The sequence below is a fragment of the Salvelinus namaycush genome, unplaced genomic scaffold (assembly GCF_016432855.1).
Source record: "Salvelinus namaycush isolate Seneca unplaced genomic scaffold, SaNama_1.0 Scaffold4, whole genome shotgun sequence".
In the NCBI taxonomy this organism is placed as follows: domain Eukaryota; kingdom Metazoa; phylum Chordata; class Actinopteri; order Salmoniformes; family Salmonidae; genus Salvelinus; species Salvelinus namaycush.
The window spans coordinates 1,203,403-1,213,642 of record NW_024061007.1 but is presented as its reverse complement, the minus strand read 5'-3'; positions in this window follow the sequence as shown (position 1 = coordinate 1,213,642).

Genomic DNA, 10,240 nt, shown 5'->3' with positions numbered 1-10,240 from the left:
GTACTCACTCTGTTTACTACACTACTGTAATCACTCTGTTTACTACACTACTGTACTCACTCTGTTTACTACACTACTGTAATCACTCTGTTTACTACACTACTGTAATCACTCTGTTTACTACACTACTGTAATCACTCTGTTTACTACACTACTGTAATCACTCTGTTTACTACACTACTGTACTCACTCTGTTTACTACACTACTGTAATCACTCTGTTTACCACACTACTGTACTCACTCTGTTTACTACACTACTCACTCTGTTTACTACACTACTGTAATCACTCTGTTTACTACACTACTGTACTCACTCTGTTAACTACACTACTGTACTCACTCTGTTTACTACACTACTGTAATCACTCTGTTTACTACACTACTGTAATCACTCTGTTTACTACACTACTGTACTCACTCTGTTTACTACACTACTGTAATCACTCTGTTTACTACACTACTGTAATCACTCTGTTTACTACACTACTGTAATCACTCTGTTTACTACACTACGTACTCACTCTGTTTACTACACTACTGTAATCACTCTGTTTACTACACTACTGTAATCACTCTGTTAACTACACTACTGTACTCACTCTGTTTACTACACTACTGTAATCACTCTGTTTACTACACTACTGTACTCACTCTGTTTACTACACTACTGTAATCACTCTGTTTACTACACTACTGTAATCACTCTGTTTACTACACTACTGTACTCACTCTGTTTACTACACTACTCACTCTGTTTACTACACTACTGTAATCACACTGTTTACTACACTACTGTAATCACTCTGTTTACTACACTACTGTAATCACTCTGTTTACTACACTACTGTACTCACTCTGTTTACTACACTACTGTAATCACTCTGTTTACTACACTACTGTACTCACTCTGTTTACTACACTACTGTAATCACTCTGTTTACTACACTACTGTAATCACTCTGTTTACTACACTACTGTACTCACTCTGTTTACTACACTACTGTAATCACTCTGTTTACTACACTACTGTACTCACTCTGTTTACTACACTACTGTAATCACTCTGTTTACTACACTACTGTAATCACTCTGTTTACTACACTACTGTAATCACTCTGTTTACTACACTACTGTACTCACTCTGTTTACTACACTACTGTAATCACTCTGTTTACTACACTACTGTACTCACTCTGTTTACTACACTACTGTAATCACTCTGTTTACTACACTACTGTAATCACTCTGTTTACTACACTACTGTACTCACTCTGTTTACTACACTACTCACTCTGTTTACTACACTACTGTAATCACACTGTTTACTACACTACTGTAATCACTCTGTTTACTACACTACTGTAATCACTCTGTTTACTACACTACTGTAATCACTCTGTTAACTACACTACTGTACTCACTCTGTTTACTACACTACTGTACTCACTCTGTTAACTACACTACTGTACTCACTCTGTTTACTACACTACTGTAATCACTCTGTTTACTACACTACTGTAATCACTCTGTTTACTACACTACTGTAATCACTCTGTTTACTACACTACTGTAATCACTCTGTTTACTACACTACTGTAATCACTCTGTTTACTACACTACTGTAATCACTCTGTTTACTACACTACTGTAATCACTCTGTTTACTACACTACTGTAATCACTCTGTTTACTACACTACTGTAATCACTCTGTTTACTACTCTAATCACTCTGTTTACTACACTACTGTAATCACTCTGTTTACTACACTACTGTACTCACTCTGTTAACTACACTACTCGAATCACTCTGTTTACTACACTACTGTAATCACTCTGTTTACTACACTGCTGTAATCACTCTGTTAACTACACTACTGTAATCACTCTGTTTACTACACTACTGTAATCACTCTGTTTACTACACTACTGTACTCACTCTGTTTAGCACATGGCCTCACGTGAATCCTTAAAGAGATGGGTGGGGTCGATACTGAATGGGGGTAGACAAAGAAGAGCTCTCCAGTAGGTGTACCAAAACATTCAAGGCCCATTACCTCAAGCGCGGTTACAAGTTTATCAACTTTCAAAGCAGAATTACTTTCCCATTGTTCCTCAAATGTAGTGTATGATATACCATTTTCTAGCTCTGAGTCTCTAGTTATATCCAATGTAAAAAATACAATTTCAAATATTGATACATAAGACCGAATCGAGCCGGTCGGTCCCAGTTGTCATCTCATTGTTCCTTAGGGAGCTCGTTCTATAACACAGACGTGGGTGAGTTCTGTCCCAGGTAGATGCAAAGATCTGGTAACTTTCCCAACATTCTTTGAAAACCCGGTTGGGAGATTCCCGGTATCAGGAAGGAATAAGCAGGAAATCTGGAATCCTCCATCCAGGATTTTTGAAAACTGGGGATTTTGGGAAACTTACTTTACTGTGTACATGTTTATATTACTGCCTAGCACCAAAATCTCATTCAAATGATCGTGGTCTTCAATTTAGACAACAATTAGTTGTATGAAGTGTTAGTAGAGTACTGGAACCTGTATACTCTGGTGTAAACTGTAGCTGTCTTGACTACAATTAGTTGTGTGAAGTGTTAGTAGAGTACTGGAACCTGTATACTCTGGTGTAAACTGTAGCTGTCTTGACTACAATTGTCTAGAAACACGTACCATGTTTTCTCTTGCTAATCCATGCAGGTTTGTCATCTGATTTCCAAGATAGATACCATACTACAAGACAGGATGTTTCCCAGCATCCAGGTTAAGGCCTGCTATCAGCAGGAACACGGAGCACCATAGTCCAAGGCAGGCCGTTTCCCAGCATCCAGGTTAAGGCTATCAGCAGGAACACGGAGCACCATAGTCCAAGGCAGGCCGTTTCCCAGCATCCAGGTTAAGGCTATCAGCAGGAACACGGAGCACCATAGTCCAAGGCAGGCCGTTTCCCAGCATCCAGGTTAAGGCTATCAGCAGGAACACGGAGCACCATAGTCCAAGGCAGGCCGTTTCCCAGCATCCAGGTTAAGGCTATCAGCAGGAACACGGAGCACCATAGTCCAAGGCAGGCCGTTTCCCAGCATCCAGGTTAAGGCTATCAGCAGGAACACGGAGCACCATAGTCCAAGGCAGGACGTTTCCCAGCATCCAGGTTAAGGCTATCAGCAGGAACACGGAGCACCATAGTCCAAGGCAGGCCGTTTCCCAGCATCCAGGTTAAGGCTATCAGCAGGAACACGGAGCACCATAGTCCAAGGCAGGACGTTTCCCAGCATCCAGGTTAAGGCTATCAGCAGGAACACGGAGCACCATAGTCCAAGGCAGGCCGTTTCCCAGCATCCAGGTTAAGGCTATCAGCAGGAACACGGAGCACCATAGTCCAAGGCAGGACGTTTCCCAGCATCCAGGTTAAGGCTATCAGCAGGAACACGGAGCACCATAGTCCAAGGCAGGCCGTTTCCCAGCATCCAGGTTAAGGCTATCAGCAGGAACACGGAGCACCATAGTCCAAGGCAGGACGTTTCCCAGCATCCAGGTTAAGGCTATCAGCAGGAACACGGAGCACCATAGTCCAAGGCAGGACGTTTCCCAGCATCCAGGTTAAGGCTATCAGCAGGAACACGGAGCACCATAGTCCAAGGCAGGCCGTTTCCCAGCATCCAGGTTAAGGCTATCAGCAGGAACACGGAGCACCATAGTCCAAGGCAGGACGTTTCCCAGCATCCAGGTTAAGGCTATCAGCAGGAACACGGAGCACCATAGTCCAAGGCAGGCCGTTTCCCAGCATCCAGGTTAAGGCTATCAGCAGGAACACGGAGCACCATAGTCCAAGGCAGGACGTTTCCCAGCATCCAGGTTAAGGCTATCAGCAGGAACACGGAGCACCTCATATATTTTAGCCTAGAAACATACAATATGTTTTTACCTGACCCCTGCAATACGTAACTCGTTGGCCGACCAACATTGAGTTAAAGCTCTTTAATTTCTAATTTAAAGCCTTATATATATATTATTATTTAAAGTCTAATCAGCTGTAGACGTGTTCTATATGCACTTTTTCTATGCTTCCCGTTCTTAAGTTTCATTTCTGCATCTTTTACTTTCGGTTTTGTACACGAGCTTCGAACAGATGAAAATACAATATTTTTGCTTTAATAAAATATATTTCACAGCGGGTTCATATGGTATAATGATTCTCTACACAATTACTGTTTGTTTTGTCACAAACCATTAGAATTTTATGAACCAGCAAATGGAGGAGCAATTTCTGCATATTGCACCTTTAAGTAACCTTCTGTCTTATGTAATCATACAAACATAACATATCATACTAATCTGAGTGTCCTGGATTTACATTTACTATGAGACCAGGCTGTCTACACACAGTGATACAGTGCATCTAGTCTGAGACCAGGCTGTCTATACACAGTGACACAGTACATCTAGTCTATGAGACCAGGCTGTCTATACACAGTGACACAGTGCATCTAGTCTGAGACCAGGCTGTCTATACACAGTGACACAGTACATCTAGTCTATGAGACCAGGCTGTCTACATGACACAGTGCATCCAGTCTATGAGACCAGGCTGTCTACACACAGTGACACAGTACATCTAGTCTATGAGACCAGGCTGTCTATACACAGTGACACAGTGCATCTAGTCTGAGACCAGGCTGTCTATACACAGTGACACAGTACATCTAGTCTATGAGACCAGGCTGTCTACATGACACAGTGCATCTAGTCTGAGACCAGGCTGTCTACATGACACAGTGCATCTAGTCTGAGACCAGGCTGTCTATACACAGTGACACAGTACATCTAGTCTATGAGACCAGGCTGTCTACATGACACAGTACATCTAGTCTATGAGACCAGGCTGTCTACATGACACAGTACATCTAGTCTATGAGACCAGGCTGTCTACACACAGTGACACAGTGCATCTAGTCTATGAGACCAGGCTGTCTACACACAGTGACACAGTGCATCTAGTCTATGAGACCAGGCTGTCTACATGACACAGTGCATCTAGTCTATGAGACCAGGCTGTCTATACACAGTGACACAGTACATCTAAATCAAATCAAATCAAATGTATTTATAAAGCCCTTCTTACATCAGCTGATGTCACAAAGTGCTGTACAGAAACCCAGCCTAAAACCCCAAACAGCAAGCAATGCAAGGTGTAGAAGCACGGTGGCTGGGAAAAACTCCCTAGAAAGGCCAGAACCTAGGAAGAAACCTAGAGAGGAACCAGGCTATGAGGGGTGGCCAGTCCTCTTTTGGCTGTGCCGGGTGGAGATTATAACACAACATGGCCAAGATGTTCAAATGTTCATAAATGACCAGCATGGTCAAATAATAATAATCACAGTAGTTGTAGAGGGTGCAACAGGTCAGCACCTCAGGAGTAAATGTTAGTTGGCTTTTCATAGCCGATCATTCAGAGTATCTCTACCGCTCCTGCTGTCTCTAGAGAGTTGAAAACAACAGGTCGCACGTCCGGTGAACAGGTCAGGGTTCCATAGCCGCAGGCAAAACAGATGAAACTGCCAGGTGGACTGCGGACAGCAAGGAGTCATCAGGCCAGGTAGTCCTGATGCATGGTCCTAGGGCTCAGGTCCTCCGGGAGGGGAGGGAAGGGAGAGGAAGAGAGAATTAGAGAGAGAATACATAAATTCACACAGGACACCGGATAAGACCAGAGAAATACTCCAGATATAACAGATTGACCCAAGAGCCCCAGCACATCAACTATCGCATAAATACTGGAGGCTGAGACAAGAGGGGTCGGGTGACACTGTGGCCCCGTCCTACGATAACCCCGGACAGGGCCAAACAGGCAGGATGTAACCCCACCAACTTTGCCAAAGCACAGCCCACACACCACTAGAGGGATATCTTCAACCACCAACTTACCATCTTGAGACAAGGCCGAGTATAGCTCACAAAGATCTCTGCCACGGCACATCCCAAGGGGGGGCGCCAACCCAGACAGGAAGATCACATAAGTGACTCAACCCACTCAAGTGACACACCCCTCCCAGGGACGGCATGGAAGAGCACTAGTAAGCCAGTGACTCCGCCCCTGTAATAGGGTTAGAGGCAGAGAATCCCAGTGGAGAGAGGGGAACCGGCCAGGCAGAGACAGCAAGGGCGGTTTGGTGCTCCAGTGCCTTTCCGTTCACCTTCACACTCCTGGGCCAGACTACACTCAATCATATGACCTACTGAAGAAATGAGTCTTCAATAAAGACTTAAAGGTCGAGACCGAGTCTGCGTCTCTCACATGGATAGGCAGACCAATCCATAAAAATGGAGCTCTATAGGAGAAAGCCCTGCCTCCAGCTGTTTGCTTAGAAATTCTAGGGACAGTAAGGAGGCCTGCGTCTTGTGACCGTAGCGTACGTGTAGGTATGTACGTGTTACGTTCCCCAATTTCTTTGTTTGTGGGTTTGTTTCTATTTGTGTGTTTCCGGATGGCTTCCTGAAATTCTAAGCAGCTGATTGGTCGGCCCCATTGCAGATTGGAGCTCTGACCACGCCCTCTCGTCAGGAGAGCCGTCTTCAATTACCGACTCCTTAGGCAGCTTTAAATGCCAGTGTTCCTTTGTTAGGAGAGAGCTTCTTGGTAAGTCCTGTGTTTCGTTGGTCTGTATGAATTTTTGTAAAGTATTTTGTAGCCGGTCCTGCTGATGTTTTTGTATGCCATAGGACTGTAATCAAAAACAGTGACATTGTCCACTTGATGTTTGCATTATTCTGTTTCATTTGTTCCCAGGGGGGAGGGGAAGGCGAAGGCACCTTGGGATTGCTACGTCAAGAGGCCTGCGGGCATACATATACCTGTAGTGTTTACTATGTCTATGCACACTAGGTAAGACCAGGGCGGACCATCCCCTGTGTTTTGGTTAATGCGCCAGGTGGTGCTAGTTAGGTAGGTAGGTAAGGTAGGAGAGGGGGCTCTGTAACTTTAACTGTCTTTGATTTGGTTCCGTCCAGCCCCTTTTCCCCAAATTACCAAGTGAAGGAAATAAATTCCCTCTAAACGGTACTAATCTCTGCCCGACCTGCACCTACAACCTCTTTCCCTCCACGGGGAGTTGAGTTAGCAGGGTCTTTCCCTCCACGGGGAGTTGAGTTAGCAGGGTCTTTCCCTCCACGGGGAGTTGAGTTAGCAGGGTCTTTCCCTCCACGGGGAGTTGAGTTAGCAGGGTCTTTCCCTCCACGGGGAGTTGAGTTAGCAGGGTCTTTCCCTCCACGGGGAGTTGAGTTAGCAGGGTCTTTCCCTCCACGGGGAGTTGAGTTAGCAGGGTCTTTCCCTCCACGGGGAGTTGAGTTAGCAGGGTCTTTCCCTCCACGGGGAGTTGAGTTAGCAGGGTGTTGAGTTCCCTCTTCCAAGAAGCATACGTGTAGGTATGTATGGCAGGACCAAATCGGAAAAATAGGTAGGAGCAAGCCCATGTAATGCTTTGTAGGTTAGCAGTAAAACCTTGAAATCAGCCCTTTCCTTAACAAGAAGCCAGTGTAGAGGAGCTAGCACTGTAGTAATATGATCACATGTTTTGGTTCTAGTCCAGATTCTAGCATTCGTGTTTAGCACTAACTGAAGTTTATTTAGTGCTTTCTATACACAGTGACACAGTGCATCTAGTCTATGAGACCAGGCTGTCTATACACAGTGACACAGTACATCTAGTCTATGAGACCAGGCTGTCTATACACAATGACACAGTACATCTAGTCTATGAGACCAGGCTGTCTATACACAATGACACAGTACATCAGGTCTATGAGACCAGGCTGTCTACACACAGTGACACAGTATATCTAGTCTATGAGATACATATTTTTTGGCGCCAACCTGTCACTCAATCATTGAAAATGTAGCTATTTTTATACAGGGACATAAAACAAAAAAGTTTGAAATGAGCGGGCTAATTGTGTTTTTTTTTGTTCGCTTACTTGCGTTGTTTGTAACTTATTATTTTGTACATTATGTTGCCGCTACCGTCTCTCATGACCAAAAATAATTTCTAGACATCAGGACTGTGATATCTCACCACAGACTAGCAGAATTCTCTTTTTCCTTTCACGACTGCAATATCTTATGCTTCACGAAGTCGTGGCTGAACGACACCAACATCAACATACAACCGGCTGGTTATACGATGTACCGGCAGGATAGAACAGCGGCGTCTGGTAAGACAAGGGGCGGTGGTCTATGTATTTTTGTAAACAACAGCTGGTGCACGATATCTAAGGAAGTCTCGAGCTATTGCTCACCTGAGGTAGAGTATCTAATGATAAGCTGTAGACCAAACCATCTACCTAGAGTTTTCATCTGTATTATTTTAAGCTGTTTACATACCACTACATTCAGAGGCTGGCACTAACACAGCATTGAATGAGCTGAAATACTCTATAAGAAAACACTCACCCAGAGGCAACGCTCCTAGTAGCCGGGGACTTTAATGCAGGGAAACATAAATCCGTTTTACCAAATTTCTATCAGCATGTTAAATGCGCAACCAGAGGAGAAGGAACTCTAGACCACCTTTACTAAACACACAGAGACGCATACAAAGCTCTCCCTCGCCCTCCATTTGGCAAATCTGACCATTATTCAATCCCCCTGATTCCTGCTTACAAGCAAAAAAATTAAGCAGGAAGCACCAGTGACTAGATCAATAAAAATGTGTTCAGATGAAGCAGATGCTAAGCTACAGGACAGTTTTGCTAGCATTGACTGGAATATGTTCTGGGATTCCTCCGATGGCATTGAGGAGTACACCACATCTGTCACTGGCTTTATCAATAAGTGCATCGATGACGTCGTCCCCACAGTGACCGTACGTACATACCCCAACCAGAAGCCATGGATTACAGGCAGCATCCGCACTGCGCTAAAGGCTAGAGCTGCCGCTTTCAAGGAGCGGGACTCTAACCCGGAAGCCTATAAGAAATCCCGCTATGCCCTCCGACGAACCATCAAACAGGCAAAGTATCAATACAGGACTAAGATCGAATCGTACTACACCGGCTCTGAAGCTCGTCGGATGTGTAAGGGCTTGCAAACCATTACAGACTACAAGGGAAATCACAGCGGAAAGCTACCCAGTGACACGAGCCTACCAGACGAGCTAAACTACTTCTATGCTCGCTTTGAGGCAAATAAAAATGAAACATGCATGAGAGCACCAGCTGTTCCAAAAGACTGTGTGATCACGCTCTGCGCAGCTGATGATAGTAAGAACTTTAAACAGGTCAACATTCACAAGGCCACAGGGCCAGATGGATTACCAGGACGTTTACTGCGAGCATGCGCTGACCAACTGGCAAATGTCTTCCCTGGCATTTTCAACCTCTCCCTGTCCGAGTCTGTAATATCAACATGTTTAAGCAGACCACCATAGTCCCTGTGCCAAAGACACTAAGGCAACCTGCCTAAACGACTACCGACCCATAGCACTCATGTCTGTATCTATGAAGTGCTTTGAAAGGCTGGTCATGGCTCACATCAACACCATCATCCCAGAAACCCTAGACCCACTCCAATTTGCATACCGCCCCAACAGATCTACAGATGATGCAACCTCCATTGCACTCCACACTGCCCTTTCCCACCTGGATAAAAGGAACACCTATGTGAGAATGCTATTCATTGACTACAGACAACAGCTAAGCTAGTGACCCTGGGACTAAATGCCTCCCTCTATAACTGGATCCTGGACTTCCTGACAATCGGTAACAGGTAGGTAGCAACACATCCGCCACGCTGATCATCAACACAAGGGCCTCTCAGGGGTTTCGTGCTCAGTCCCCTCCTGTACTCCCTGTTCACTCATGACTGCACGGCCAGGTACAAATCCAACACCATCATTAAATTTGCCTGATCACCGAGAACGACGAGACAGCCTATAGGGAGGAGGTAAGAGACCTGGCCATGTGGTGCCAGGACAACAACCTCTCCCTCAACGTGATCAAGACAAAGGAGATGATTGTGGACTACAGGAAAAAGAGGACCGAGCACTCCCCCATTCTCATCGACGGGGCTGTAGTGGAGCAGGTTGAGAGCTTGAGAGTGAGAGTGTCCACATCACCAACAAACTAACATGGTCCAAGCACACCAAGACAGTCCTGAAGAGGGCACAACAAAACATATTCCCCCTCAGGAGACTGAAAAGAATTGGCAAGGGTCCTCAGATCCTCAAAAGATACTACAGCT